At 33.4% G+C, this 16,671-nt stretch overlaps 1 protein-coding gene across 10 annotated transcripts in view; it reads left to right on the forward strand.

Moving 5' to 3' along the window:
• LOC106133233 (polypyrimidine tract-binding protein 2) overlaps positions 1-16,671 on the forward strand; it is a 366,610-nt gene that overhangs the window by 203,545 nt on the left and 146,394 nt on the right. For 2 of the 10 annotated variants that reach the window (XM_060945005.1, XM_013332934.2), the window contains exon 2: positions 5,468-5,521. The exons of the other annotated variants lie outside the window; for them this stretch is intronic. The gene's annotated coding sequence lies outside the window, so the exon portion shown is untranslated. The remainder of the gene's footprint in view (positions 1-5,467; positions 5,522-16,671) is intronic. 10 annotated transcript variants of the gene reach the window in all.

Here is a 16,671-nt window from a genome sequence, read left to right on the forward strand (position 1 = left end):
ATAATATCAATAACTGTATGAGATTTTCTTGGCTTGATGTCGCAAATGATGATATGCTGGTGTTAAATTACTTTATAACTAAGAAGGTTGAAGATTTTTTAAAGACGAAAGTGAAATGGAAGGCGGACCCCGAACCGAGAATACGCCAAGAGTAGGCAAAGGGACAATATCAATAACAAAATAAAACTTTCTGTCAAAGTGTTTTAGTAGATAGAATTTAGAGGCATCAATGTAACCTCTTTACACTACACACAAGTTTTGAAAGGCTAAAATATTAACTAAATTACTATTACAAAACATCTCTGTGTTCCGAATTCCTAAAAATGTTTGTTCCACAGTCGGACGTTTCCGTATACTTCTACCGTACGTGATTTAAGAGCTTAGTGTTTGGGGCATAAAACTTTGAAATTTCAACGAAATTCTATAAATCCGTGCAGTATAAAATATTGGTTTCGTACGAAATTTTAACTTTCATTTTCTCGTTGCTGATACGTAGTTTTGTTTTAACCTTACCGCGGCCATAACTCAAGAACAATGGCGGTAGTCCAGGAATAGCTGGGAACAGACACCTTTATACCAGTCTCTTACTTGCCTCTTATGATAACTTCAGCCGAAAGGAAATTAAAACTTTAGTAGAAGAATCACGTTTTATTGACTAATTTAACTAATTTTGTAGACATTAGACTAGACAAAGAGGAATGGACGTACATCAAACGAGGATATTTCTACTCACTTTAAACTTTCTCATTTATTAAACACATATGCAAATTGTCAACATTTGCTTCATTTTCCATTTAGGTACCAGAAAGGTTTTAACTGTAAGCACAATTACGAGTGGTACAGAACCGTTTCTAAAACGGTTGTTTCAAACAGAAAGACCTTCTGTATCCCCTGTAGAGCCTTAAAAGTAAGCTGCAGCCAAGCCACCTGCCTGAAGCACATAGAATCATTATTTTAAAACTACCAGTGAGAGTTTTACTCGTTGATGAGGGAGTGTGGATCATTGAGTGCATTATATGTTTTACAATTAAATATTTACCAGTATCTTCAAGTTAAAACACAAGAATCTTACTAAACTATTTTTTCCTACGAGTATTTTCCGTTAAACATTGTTTATTAGTAACAAAAATTAAAAAGTTTATATTAACCCACAAGTTGTTTATCTTTTATGTAAAAAGTTCGATCTTGTGCTCTGGGATAGCCTAAAATGAATTTGGTACAATCTATTTCAGTGTCTTTGTAAGTCTGTAAAATTAATCAATTAATTTGCATGTCTTTTATATAATTTGTTTATTTCGCGCAAATGAAAATTAATCCTGTGCCAGACACGCGGGATGTTTTCAAAAAGAATTTAATATCGGTACTTCGGATTGGTTGCAGTACATTCCGTACGCTCATCTTTATACTGCATGTTAATCAATAACGGGCTAATGGAAACTGATAGACTGAAAAACTGTTACATTCTATTTTGAAAATAAAACTTGGATGCATGAAAATATATCCTGGTTTTACGCAAATTTATCTGATACATAGTAAATTTTTTCGTGGTGAATAACAAGAGATTAAAGCTATAGATAGACCAAAGACTCCATATTAATTTTATTATAGGGAACACCCTGATTATTTCCTTATTGAAAACTTCTTTATCATTTGTCTAAATATTCATAGGAATGAAGATTTAAATTTTAATTAAATTTTAAGAATTCAAAAGATATGCCCGGTTAAATCTCTAGTAAAAATACAAACTTGAAGCATTCACATGAATAGCGAAAAATGTTTAGCAGTGTGTCGATTGAGCCTGTCCTAATGTAGGCAAATTGCCGTCACAGCCTTTCAGGGCTCGGCCACGGCTATCATTTCCAAGATAAGCGCTTAAAAGCCTCATGGAAAGAGCTTTCAGTGGACTATTATGGGTGTTTCCATACTTTTTCTTCATTTTCCCTATGTTGTGTATGTGATATGTGACGTTTATAACGATTTGATTTTTATCGGAATGTGTTTTATGCCGTTTTTTAATGATCGCTTCCGATAAACTTTAATACACTCACACTATACGTTTACGTGTATCCTTAGTTTTTAAAACACAGAAATATTGAAATCAATATCGTTCTTCGAAATACCATCCCTTTGTAATCGTGTGCCTTATTTATTTATTAATTAAAAAGGTGAAGTAATTTTTAAGCACGGTTTTGTACCTTGCACCTTCAAAATCACAAACAATTGAAAGGCATGTCGTTCGTGAACGCAAAAATTCAAGTGAATTTTTGCCTTGAAGTGATTTGTTGGGCGAATGTCCAACGTATTAAAAACTTCCGATAACTCTAGTGCCGTGACATTCTTTAGTATGCAGTTTTAACAGGTCCTTTTTCTGTTTTTAAACTCGAAGTATACAAGTTTAATCATTGTTTATTTTTGAAGCATTATCTTGTCAATTAAGTTGAGTTTTACAAGATTGTAAATTGATTTTGTGTTTGCGTTTATCGGCTATATGATTGAGAAGTGTCATTAGTATACCAACTTCCTTGACATTTTTAATTTTATTATTCTTGGGATACTAACTCGCATTCCATTTGAGTATATAGTATTCAAATTTATTCAGATTTACATCTAAAGTATGTAAAGAGAAGCATATGATTAAAGTAGAAATTAAGAGGTATATTAAAAGTAGGCATCGGTCACGGCCTTCGAAACAACCTATTATTACGATTTGTCAAGTAAATACAAATAATATGAATCTAATTAAGATATAAGTGGCACATTCATACAAAAAGAAATTATGAAAAAAGACTGATTTCGAAAACACCTTTACCAAAATTTTCTCACTAGCATAGAAGTGAGGAATGCGGTCTTAGAGAAGTGGTCGGTCGATAGATAGATTCCTCGCAACGTCTCGGACGGGACTATAAAAACGCGCACGTGGGTGTAGACTAGGTACGATAGCTGGCCGCAGCACAGAAATAACCACGCCTTATAATATAAACAATTCACAAAAATAACAATTAACAACGTTTCCTATTAACTCCGTTTATTCAGGGAACACCAAAGCGTTACTTCATTGTGTGCGTACGCAAAGAAGTCGGCGAATTTTAAAGAAATAAGGCAATGTTAGCACAACCTAATAATCTTAATGCATTAGATTACAAAGGGCTCAACGAGGGAGAGTAACGGGCGGAGTTTCCCTTTTTATTTTGCTTCATAATATTAGATTTTTATGATTATTTTAAAAGGGCGAAGGGTCGCGGCTACACATCACAGGATGCCATGAGATTTATCAGGTTTGCGTGTGATACTAGAACAATGCGACTCTTTGTTCGAGTCTTCACTTAGCTAGGCGAGAGGTTGTGGAGCGGAGGGGGAGGGAATGGTCGTCGAGAGGAGAGGGGGGAGAGTAAGTACTTGCAGTGCAATGCCGCTGCACTTGCCCTGGTCAGGAAGCGCGGCGGAATGCCGTCAGGCGCGTTTGTACCACCGCGCCGGGGGGAGACAGGCGGGGTAAGCGAGGGCAATGTACGCGGCGCCGGCGCAACTCTGCCTCCCATTCAGTACTTTGGTGATGCTGCGTTTATTTCCTATTTGTAATGTAAGACGCTTTTTCAAGCGTAACCTTTCGTTGTGCTGCGGTATGACCGGATACGTTGATGTTTTTCATAGAAGTATCATTAGAAAATCATGAAACTGCCTTTATTATTTTTTTTTTGATCCTTTCATCACATTTTTTTATATCATTAAAATTATTTGCACTTCATATGTACCGTCTTCATGCCCGCTATCTTATGAGATGTTACAGTTATGAATCGTAAACAGCATTCGCGAATTTGTACGCGTCACTCGCTCGTAGCTACTCATGCACGCAATTATATGCCGTCATCGCTTTGAGCAGCCATAGCTAGAGTTTAGATCAAAAAAAGCACGGAAGTGTCTCTTTTAAGACAAGTCATGAGGTAAATGCAAAAAATTAGAAATGAAGTCAACATATTCTTAGTTGGTGACCTGAATAGGAAGAAGAAATGCTTGAATTAGGAAAAAGGTAAAACAGTAATTTTTTGTAATGTTTGTATGTTTCAGTATGCATGTGCACTTTATCCCATCACCAACTTAGAGTTCTGTTTGGTCAGCTGGTTAACTGGTAGAGAATGCCAAACGGCATTAAATTCGCCTTTTGTAAATTTTTTTTGCAATAAAATTTTAAATAAATAAATAGTCTAAAGATTTTGATTAAAACCGCAGCATTTAATATTCTATCAGGTTAAATCGGAAAGAAATGAAAGAGGCAGGCACATTTGCACATTTTTACACTGGTCAAACTAAGTTTCGAGAAACTTACACGAGAATCTGTTTAAAATACGTTTATTTAAAAATTAGTCCCCCTCATGATATCTGATGTACCACACTCTATATTTAATAATAATTGTTTGGCTTACCTACTTTATACCGTCAGTTCTATTTGTGTCTGCTGTTATTTTGTGTCGAGAGCTGCAATTTCTCTGCACGCGTTCGAAACACCACCAGGCGGAATGCACTCGTTATATGCACACCACTCGAAAGGATTACCCACTAGTTGGTGCCGATTAACTATAGCTCGTGGTTCCGGTCTGCTGTTGGTTTGGTTCCGAACATTACGTTTGATTTCCGAATGCTGTTTCGATTTGGAATAACTTTAATTAAATAGGGTTTTGGAACATTTCAACATTCCTCTCCATCGCAAATTTCACGGAATATTTCGGGAACGATAAAAATGTTGTTACAAACGTATTCTCAGTTATTATTGGTTGTATACATTATACTTATATTTTTCTCTACGCTACATTTTCATATGTCAAAATGAAAATGTTGCGTTGCATTTTCCGCACATACTCGTAAAATATTTTTGATGAAACAATTAGCTGTTTATGATTGATTCAGTTAGAGTAAAAATCAATGCTTATTATTACTATTATTTGTATTACTTATCTAGAAATATGCCGTGTGGTTCCCGGCACCAATACAAAAAAGAATAGGACCACTCCATCTCTTTCCCATGGATGTCGTAAAAGGCGACTAAGGGATAGGCTTACAAACTTGGGATTTTTTTTAGGCGATGGGCTAGCAACCTGTCACTATTTGAATCTCAATTCTATCATTAAGCCAAATAGCTGAACATGGCCATTCAGTCTTTTCAAGACTGTTGGCTCTGTCTACCCCGCAAGGGATATAGACGTGACCATATGTATGTATGTATCTAGAAATATTTAACTCTTTATTAATTGAGTCATGATAATCGACTGATTTATGCACTATTTAATTAAATATTCTGAAATTTGTGTATTTAAGGATTTCCCTAAAATGTTATTCAGCACAAACATCGTTTGATAATAATTTTGGATTCAAAAACGAATAAAGATCGTCTCTTCAAAAAATAATTGACTCCCCAGTTGTCAACCAGATATTTTGACAGAAAATATAGTAATGATGTTGTCTTTGTTTGCAGGTACGTGGGTGTTGTTAGAGAAAGTTCACGTAGATTTCATTCATTTCTAACTGCGTAAGTAGCAGATTTATTTTATTTTGTTTATTTTTATCCATTGAATGTGTGTTAATTTTTTTTCTTAATTAGCGATAGAGGTTCATGTATTTTTAGTCTGCAGAATTTATTTTATGATTTCATGTAGCATATCATATCAGCGTAATACTATCGGTGTCATAAAATAGTATAACAGCAATACCGAGGATTCCTATCAGGTTCTACAATTTTTAGTCCTCAAATCGTCAGCTATGAGCTCAAATCTCCAGATGCCACCTTTCCTCTAATATTTCATAAACAGAGTAAATGTGTTAGTTTCACCTTAATGACTGTCTTCGTAAGTACCCCAAGATGCTCCAAGTTCTAAGAAACGTCAAAAACTTGGCGGCAACTGCCATTTTTCAACGTCTGTAATTTCTTAGTTAGGTTGAAACAGTGCACTTCATTAATATTGCAGTGCCGTAACTGGATTTAATGTCACCTAGTGTCATGTTAGGGCTGCCAACTATTATTTCAATGGCAGAATATGCATGTGTTTGTTGGGGCACTTCATATTAGTTGACGTCAAATAAATTACTCTTCCGCTTCCAAAGCATCTTAAGATTAGAACTATCTTCCTTTGTTTAGTAATTAAGGTCATATCAGAGATCATATCAGACAGAGAGCTGTGACATGATTTATTCGAACCTTATCCGTCAAAAACTTGAATTAAAATAATCAAAATGTTCAACACTGCTATGAAATTGGTACCGTATTTTAATTAAAATACCAATCAAACTCAGCATTCAGCCAAACCAACCACAAAGGAAAATTTCATCTTCATTTACAATCATGCATTCATTGCTAAAACTTATTTGCTGCATTGTTCATATTCTACCTCACTTCCTTTATTTCGAAACTCTTAGCAGAGTCTCGTTTTCATCGTCGTTTGACCTGGAAAGGAAAGTTTGCTGCTAACCCTAGTTGCATCTAGTTGCATTTGAATAGCTGTGTCTAGAATCGGCGTGATTATACGCGAGAGCTCTGAATGGGGTTGGACAAACAGAAAGGCTTTTAGAAAGCCCTTTAGGTCTCAGGTGGGACCGGGATCGATATGTTTCCGAACGCATTCGCTGCTGAAGTCATAGATTAAAATACACTATATTTTGCATGGTGTAGTTTTTTTTTTCCAAATTGGTTTTGTCTTACTTTATGTGTAATTAACTTTGGTGAATGCAAAAACATGTCTTTTTACTCCTAGAATTGAACCTTTTAGAATTTTATTCCCAAGTATTTTTTATTTCATTTTAATTTATCTCTCATGCGTTAGTCAGTGAATGACAGACCACGTACAGCCGAAACTTCTAGATATAATTAGCTAATCCTTAAGATTATTGAGGATATTCCAAATTTGTCAAGGTAAGGGGAAGCAAACTATATGTTTTGCTTTACGAGAATGGGGCTGCGAGCACAATCTAGTAATTTATTAATGTTCATAATGTATACCTTGATTCCGTACCTTGTATCGCTAATGTTACAGTATACGTATTAAAACCAACCTACACTAAACAGCACTTGCTCTAGAAATGAAAATCATGTCGAGTGAAATACAGCATAAGATCAAATCATTGGCATAATTAGGTTGACCTAAATCTCGTACTAATCTCTCTATATAGCGAGCACATAACTAATACCTCCTCTTGCTTATGTTGCGAATCTTCTAAGGTCTTATTTGGCCTAAAAATATACAACTTTAGTATTGTCGGACTAAAATGTACCATGTGTTGTTATATCAAGGTATGTTTTAATTAAATTGAGGTTGTGCTCAGGTGTGTGGAAACTTGCTCACAATTGTCGTTTCTCATTATTCTGCGTCCACTTTGTTGAGTACAGTATTGCTATTTTGCACCTCTATTAAATGTTCTAAGAAGTAAACTCTGATTGTTACTTGTTAGTTTTTTAAACAGTTTTTGTCCTGATAATTTTATTAACTTCAAAAGCTTGATAATCATTATTTGAAGAGTGAAAATTGTGTGGTGCAATTTATTGCGTTACTGTTGCCAAAGAAAATCCCTGATCAAAATATTATCGCATTAAGTACACACGCACCCTCCAATATCAAACTTACCTGTTACGAAATTAGAATTGCAAAAAACTTGAAGCTTATTTTCCGGTCTAATCAAACAGGAGACCCCCTGCGGAATTCTTAAACAAATCACCAGTTGCTTATAAATCGCTCAGAACAGTCCGGGAATCTGAGATTTATCCTGAAGTCTGTACGATGGCAAAACACTGAGTATGTAGAGATTTAGTAGTGTTAAAATACCAGGACTGTTATCATTTATCTTTGGAAGTAATGGTCCTTTATTATAAAAAGATTAATGTAATAAGGTTGATTGGAATTTGATATTTTATTAAATTTACTAATCTCAATATATGTAATTGAATAACTAAGACATATCCAGACTTAAAATTGTGCCTACGTCGTTGAAGCTCTTAAGAGATAAGATAATCTATGCAGATAACACGAGATTTTAAATTTATACAAAAATATATTGTTGTAGGCCTAAAATGAAAGATAAAAAAATAATAATGACGGCCTCTGTGGCGCAGCGGTAGTACGCTTGTCTGTGGCACCGGAGGTCCCGGGTTCAAATCCCGGTCAGGGCATGATGAGAAACGAACGTTCTCTGATTGGTCTGGGTCTTGAATGTTTATCTATCTAAGTATTTATTATAAATATAAATATAATATCGTTGAGTTAGTATCTCGTAACACAAGTCTCGAACTTACGCCGAGGCTAACTCAATCTGTGTATTTTGTCCCGTATATATTTATATTTATTTATAATAATTCATATCCGATTTCACGGCATTTATTTCTGTACCCTCCTTATTTAATGATCTAGGTTCGCCGGGCGTAAACCACACTTAGAGCGTAAATTACACACGTAGGTATTTGGCAACTGTTTAAATAGAGGGCGCCTAAATTTGTACCCCTAAGTAGGGGTAATAGAGGAAGTTTGCGAGACTTATGTAATCGATCCCAACTCGGGTCGCAAACTAAGTTTTTATCTACTAACTTTACATGTGACTGAATAGATTTATTGACAACACTTCTTGGTGTAAATCTTGATAAGTAACAGTAGAAATCTGTTATATAATATCATTCTTAACTTGCGTTTACAGACGTTTTATAATTAATTAAATCGCATTACTGGTAGAGTTGAAAATTCATAAGACCAGTGTCGATGTAAAAGCTAGGTGTTGTAAAACTTTATATTTGGTAGTTTACATTATTTCCCTAAAAAACAATAATACACATTATTTTCCTAATATATATACTAATATTTTCCTAAAATAAACCCTTAACTTTACCGAACAATATGAATGAAACTCGGCTTAAAGCCCATCATTTTCCACTTACAGTAAAATCTATACAAAACCAAAAGAAAAAAAAAAACTAAACAACACGTACTAATGAAAGTGCGGCGCTCGTTAATCGTCGCAGGTGTCGATTACAATACCACTCGATATTCGATATCGATAGAATATTTAAAACCTACCTTTTATCGTTGCACTAGCCAGTTATTGTGACTTTTTTATATGGGATACACATTCCGACAGCATTTTATTGGTCGTAGGTATGTTTTAGTATTTCTCGTTTTAGTGCTTTTTTGCACTCTTTTTAAATAAAATATTACAACAAATTTGAAAAAATTTTTGGACTTGTGTCTTGATTTGAACTGATGATTGTTGATTAAAATAATAATAAATGACCAAAAAAATTATCAATAAAAAAGTCCCGTACTCCATCCAAATATAGTCAACTTGTTTGTTATATTGATTCATCATTTATTTAATCGTTTATCATTCCTTATTATTATTACATTTATAGGAGACACCTTATAATAATATGAATACACATTAAAAGCTATTCTTTTGATAAAGTTCTATAAAAAGAACATTAAGAATATCGAATTTTCAAGCCTCATTTGTCACTTTGCTTTTATATCACTGTCACGAAGGTATAATAAAAAATAAATTTATTATTAAATAGCATTAGCTTTTTCGGCGTCAAATCGTTATCGTTAATCGGTAGCGTGTTATCACACTCGAGACAGATAAAACATGTTGATAACGTAAAAACATCAAAAATATTGATTTTACTTTCATTTGTACTTTTTGTTGTCACTTGTGTCACGCCGCGCAGTTTGGACAGAACGCGTCGATTTCGTACGAGTAATGTGACGATTGTGTATTATGTAGGTATTAATTTATTCAAAAAACTTGTATATCTATCATTAATATAATGGAAATTTTACTTCGAGGTGTAGTAACCAGAAAGCTGGCAACGCTGCCTCTTTGCGTAGCGATTGAAATTTTATGTTCTATTCCAGTGGCTTGAAAAATGTAGATAAGACTGTACGCAGTGCTGTCGGTATCATTTATTATGTAATAGGTTAATTCTTATTTTGATTTTGTTTAAAAATGTTCAATTAAGTTCAGTAAACCTTGGTTTTGTTGTGACTTATAAAACTATTTACGGTTTAGTTGAAAGATATTTTTTCTGATTAATATTTACACCGTCATAAATTGTTTTATTCTGTAATTAGTTTTCTACGCAATGGGTACACTACAAACAAAACAAACTATGTTTACTTAAAAATACTAAAATATAATTCGCTTATTAATTCCCTTTAAAAGCACTTGGCACCGCAGTATAATTATAATCAGTTGACAGTTGAGCATCAAACAAGTAAGAGCCACCGCAACTTCAAGTATAAGCGTAGGGAATTAGCGGTATTATGTGGAGGTGTAACTTGATACCAACACTTACACGTTACATCAAGTTCAACATTAACTAAAATCCACCTGTACCTTACTCTGTTAGTTCAGGCCACTTACAATTTACTTTACTTAGTCTGTGTTAGTGTTTTGAGAGCAATTTGGGGTTAAATTGGGTGATTCTTAGATTTTACTCTCAAAGTAGGCATATTGTTATGTAACATGATATTTCTTCCCTTCCAAAACTTAGTAGTTTATGTAGATATGTTTCATCAGTTTAATTAGAAAGGATCTAATTTTTCTTTCAGAATGTGTTCCTTTATTGCACGCAAGAGAAAAATTAATTTATTTTTAAATTAGATAGGTATATCGATATCAGAGGTATCTTCCAAATATTTAAATGGCTTCCCTCTTAAAAACATGCGTTTATGAGAAAAAAAGTGCAAAATATCCGCCGAAAACTAATCTCGGTTCAATGTTTGAAAAATCTGACCTCGAACCTAAATACTTCGAAAAGTTTTGCAACTTACTTATCTGAGGATCCCATATGTTTACTTAGGCCGACGCCGGCCAGTTGCCAATAGCATCCAACTCGAAGATAATCGCCTATTAAATTTACGCAAACGATTAACGTTATTAATTTGGTTATGGTCTATAGGATATAAAAGCGATATTTAAATTCATTTAGTCCGTAAATTGTTCTTTCTACCATTTTTGTTTTTGCTTTTTCTCAATTAACAGCATTTAATAATAATTTAGACATTTTAATAATAGAAAAAAAATATGTTAAATTTACTCTAAAGATAATGGTACAAAAGCTAAGTTATCGGACAGGTTTTATGATAAATTTTCTAAAATCAATAAACGTTTAAGAAAAATATATTCATGTAGTAAATAACTAAAAAATCCATCAAAAAAAAAATCATGCATCAAAAAATACGTACTAAATATTCTGCGAAGATCCAAATACACCCTGAAATTCCATTGTACGGATCAGTTTTGTTAAAACACAGGAATTTTCGCACTCAAAGCGGTGCTTTCTAAAAGTACTGCAGCCCTATATCATTGTCCCTGCTCCGGTACAGTCCGCAACAATAGGTGTAGAATACTTTAATAATAAATCCATATGGAGTTGTTTTTACGAGCGAGGGCTCGAACACCTGTCTACCGTAGGTACAGTTGTGTTGAAAATGTGTGCATAGCTATTACATTTTTATGATGCCACTTTTTTAAATTACTCATGGCTACGTACTTTAAGTGCATTTGTAATAGACTACCAGAGACACGCCATATCATCCGTACTCTTCATAAAACTAATATCGATGTGTCTTTAGTTTAGTTTAGCTTTGTTCTTATTGATCAGATAGGATGAATTCGTTTATGTAAGTATTAAAATATGCTATCACTCAGTTAAAGAATTTTACTGTGTTATTTAAAAATCCTTATATTTTACGGGAGTAGTACATAGCATATGTTTATACAGATAAATATTTTTTTAAATAGGTTAAGTAGTCTCGAAAAATTATCTCTTAAAGTTTAACTTTCAAACACGTCCTCTTTGTAATATAGTGTCGAGTACGAAATAACGAATAATTCACAGAGAATAAACTTTATTCAGGTCTAATTAATGTAACAAAAGCAACGCAGTCCTAAGCAACGAATCAATTGTTTAATTGGTTTAATATTTAAACTCGGCTCGTTTAACATCAATTAGACAAAATGAATTCGCAACAATTCATCAGCGACGTCGTTCCTCGGCAATTGTGTCTTGATCATGACGGGAATGCCTATCACCTGTGGTCTATTTACTTAAGGATCTTACGTATGCTGCCGGCGTGTCCTGGGAGACACCATCATGCAAATTAATTTTGACTGGAAGCGGTAAACAGGAATAAGGCGTGGATGCCGTTATTTTCATAGAATTCTCAATATGTTATATCGGTGACAAAATATAGTGTTAAAATCAAGTTATCGGCCTTTATATATTTTGTCTGTCGTGTGGTTCCCGGCACTTTATAATAGGAAGACATGGAGTATGTTCTTCCCATTGATGTAGTAAAACGACTAAGGCTAATCAATTAAGGATTCTTCTTGTTGGCGAAGGGTTTGCAACCTGTCACTATTTGAATCTCATTTCTATCGTCAAGCCCTACAGATGAAAGTGGCCAATCAGTATTTGCGAGACTGACGGCTCTGTCTACTCCATAATAAGGGATAAAGACGTGTTGATATATATATGTATCGATTTCTATTTTCATTAAGTTGGTCATGATTACAAAAATGGAATTGTTATTTTAAAATAAATCTTTTTAATAAGTAATTTTTGCTAGTCACTGCTCAACTTTGGTAAGCAATTTTAAATAACCGTTCCAGCATTTAATTCAGCCATTCTTTATTTATCATAATGGAAATCGTGACATTAGTTTTCGTGAATTAAAATGTAGTTCTTTTTCTATCTAAGCAATACGAAATGATTTAACTGCTGCGGCTAGATCGTATCCCGCAAGTACTTTTAAGTTTGCAAAATGTGATAAACAACAAGGTTCCTGTCTGAAGAGATTACCGACCTAATTGACCGAATACATCCAATCTAAGATAATCTGGGACTTCACGATGAAATTCCTATTGAAAACTAATCGGCTGAATCTCGGCTCTTCAGCTTAAGGCCGTCACGGCAACAGATCTGGTCTGTCAATACTCTTAAGCCTTACCCAATTAATTAGCTGTTATGAAGATCAAAGTAACAGTTACTACGTTAAGCCTGATCTGTTTAACTAACAAGCTTGTCAGTTTAAGTTTTCACCATCCCTTATAACACTACGACTTCTGTCAATCAACTCTGTATCTTATTTTGCAACTACTCTGCAGATTAATTGTTCCACGACGGAAATTAAAATCTATTCATTAGTCTTAAAGACCAGTTTCCTTTATAATAGTCAATCACTTCCTTCGTTTATGAATAAGGAAAGTTGATCTGTTTGATTAGCGATCTACAGTGAATAAATTTATGGGCTCTTTGTAAGTGTTTGGTAAGAATTTAGTGAGAGGTTTCACTGAAGAAATCACTAGAATATAGATCAATATAATGACCATTGAATTTTTATCGTCGTCTTCATCATGTTGCTTTAAACAATATTTTCTAACTTTATTTATATACTTACTTTTAAATTCATGGACTTTACATACTACTTACTACTAATTACTCTTTAAATTTTAAATTATTACCTAATGGTTTGCATTCGTTATATCATCTTTTTTAAAAAATATTGTTATAATATATTTTACGATAAGAATTCTGTTGTGTTTAATTGTACAAATATTTCAATCGCGTTTATCGATAGTTTGTAATTTAATATTTATATATACTAGGTAATTGATTTGTATATAATTATATTGTATTGTATATACTCGTAGTTCTATGAAATGGGTACGTTGATTTAATAATATAAAGCAATAACTTGTAATTGTAATAACAATAATTAATTTAATTCATTAAATAATTTTGTGCTAAGTAATTATTTTTCATAATACTTTGATCTTAGACTTAGCTAAGCTTTTAAAGTAAGTCATCAAATTTCGATAGACATCGGTTGAAACTTACTTATCTAATATTATTTTTCGATTAAAGTTTCAAGAAAATATAACTACGTAAAAAAGTAAACACTTGTTTCCGTATTCCTAACGCTTATAACATTCATGGATACGGGGCAATAAGCATTTGGAATTTTAAGTGATATCCGAATGCAGCGCACACGCAATCAACTTATTAGTGTTTGTGTATGAAAAATTTTACTGTATCAGTTTATGTCCAAATAAATATTTAGAGTGTTTTTCGACGTTATACACGTAAATCCTCTTCTGGAGGGGTAGGCGCATCTTTCTCCTTAACACAATCCCTGCATAATCATAATTTTATTGTTAAACAGGAAAATTTACCTATGTATTATTTTTGTCTTAGGAAAAAAAAGGACACTAACTGACTGAATGACATTATCGCACAGCCCAAACCTCTGAATCTAAAAATTAAAGATCTGGCATATAGTTTATGTGATTTAGAGGTGTGCTAACAGAAGATTTCCTAAAATTGCTGCGGAAACGGAAAGTTGCGGGATAGTTTCTTTCACGCGTTGTATATGGACAATTGGACATTCTATATAATAGTTCTTCCATATAATACCTCTATGATGATATTCTTACGTCTTGTCGTTGTAACCCTTATTTTCTTCATCGTAGCGGGCTCAGAGCTCCGGATATTGAAGCACGTAATCTGCATGTCTCTAACAATTTATCGGACGATGGATGGCCGCCATTATTTCAACCCTTAACCTTCCTTATTAATATCTACATAATTTATTGTAAATTGCATTGAGGTGATCATGCGCGGCCGATGGGATTTTAAAAACGTCCCCATGAGTTATGATTGTAATTATCTGAAGTGACGGGGTGGTTTAAGCTTTCCATAAAGACCGGTCATTTGATTTTTAAAGGTTGATACATTATACTTTCATTTGTTAAAGATCGATTTAATTCTAATGTTTCCATAGTTTATCAACATTCTGGTGTAATTTTCTTTTTTATCGTAGTATTGTTATAGTTCGCTTGTTGGGAGTACAGAGAACAACTATCCAGTTTTTTTTACACAAAATTTGGCATAATATCAACGTTATGATTAATATATAAGTTTTTGATAGAAAAAGTCTTATAAACTTAGATTCTTATTTTAGAATAGTAACATGTCATTATGAATGACTAGATCTTAATTCTATGTTCTTGTGTCTTAATAATCTGTTTGCTTTCGAATCCTTTTGAACTATTGGCTCTGTCTATCCTAGAAGGTACAAGCCGTGGTAAATGTAAATTTATTAATACATTATAATGATTAGTTAAAATTCTGCACTTTGCGTATGATATAAAAATATAAAAGAATAATAATTTTATAATAGTTATAGTTTATTCATTATGCTTCGTAATCATAATCAATACGAATATATAATTTCCAGGTCAGTATTACATGCTTGGAATTATGTATTTCTTTTAATTACAGAAACTTCGTAGTTTATTTTTACTTATACCTTCTAAAATAAAGTAACGATTTTCAAGAATATTTCTCCTTCCAGTTCTAATATAGATTACTAGGTGATTAACTAGGAAAGCTGTGAATGATAAACTCCAGACAACTTTCCGATTTTTCTACGCAGGAATCGAACCTGACTTCGTGTTTATTTCTCTAAAACCAAGAGCAATGACCTAGATGTAAACTTAGATTTTCCTTGAATATATATCTTCACAAAGTTTCGTTTCTCAATTTGTATTAACTATTTAGAATCATGGGAAAGTTTGCCATAATTTGAATTTCCTTGGCGGGAAAAATGTTTATTAAAAATTAAAAATCTTTCATGTTCTTCTGGTATTGATTACGTATTTAGGAACTTACAGACAAAAATGCGATAAATTTACAATACTTTCAATATTAACTAGGTACTTACTAAAACTATTTCAAAGGGCGATCACGACCCGCAGCCTGGGGTTTATGATGCAAGGAGGTACTAAAAACTTAATAAAATAATATTTTAAGTTGATGGTTTCATTTATTTTCTTGAATGTCAGATTCAGCCAGAAATACGTTCACTGGAGTTCTGATTTGATAATATGTACATATATATAATGCATAAAGGGAATCTAGAGACATGTTTATGAAACAATCAACAAGATTCGCGTTGAAACCGAGGTGAAAACAACATGTCAGAAGAGATAATCTATCTCTTCTGACATGTTGTTTATGCATTTACAATTTTTGTTTGACTTTATTTTTATCTGAGATTCCCAAAATTTCTATACAAACTATCCAGAATGACAGAAAGGGAATAATTTTTGAAGTTTCTGTTCGAAAAGATAGCTCCATGACTATGAAATTTGAGCCCAATTTTTGTATAGCAAGTGAACTGTCACTCAACCTTGTTTAAGTCAGTTATCAGTTAAAAGGGCAAAACCTAAGAACGAAGTCAATCAGAAGAATACAAAAAATACTTAAATATAAAATACTTAAAATATAGGCCCATGTTTAAAACACGGAAGCGTTGCAGCAAGAATAAAAATAGCGTTTTTTTACTGCATTCGTAAGCGTATGCATCCCATACGCGATGCGTTGCATACTTGCATGCCACGGCGAGGTGCGCGCACGCATCGCCCGCGCTTTTCCGAACCTCGGCGTATGCAACTCGCGTGCATGTTGCATAATGCATTTCGTGTCACGACCTGGTGCCCTTCCGTTTCCTGTGTATTAATTAGTGCTGTGTGTTTAGTATCGAGTTTTATTTTGTGGTTTTAAGTGCACTTTGGTGATGTGTTAGTTTATGATTTCAAGATCAAGTGTTCTGTAAGTAAGTGGTGGACTTTCAGTAAGTG

This window comes from Amyelois transitella, chromosome 7 (genome assembly GCF_032362555.1).
Source record: "Amyelois transitella isolate CPQ chromosome 7, ilAmyTran1.1, whole genome shotgun sequence".
Lineage (NCBI taxonomy): Eukaryota > Metazoa > Arthropoda > Insecta > Lepidoptera > Pyralidae > Amyelois > Amyelois transitella.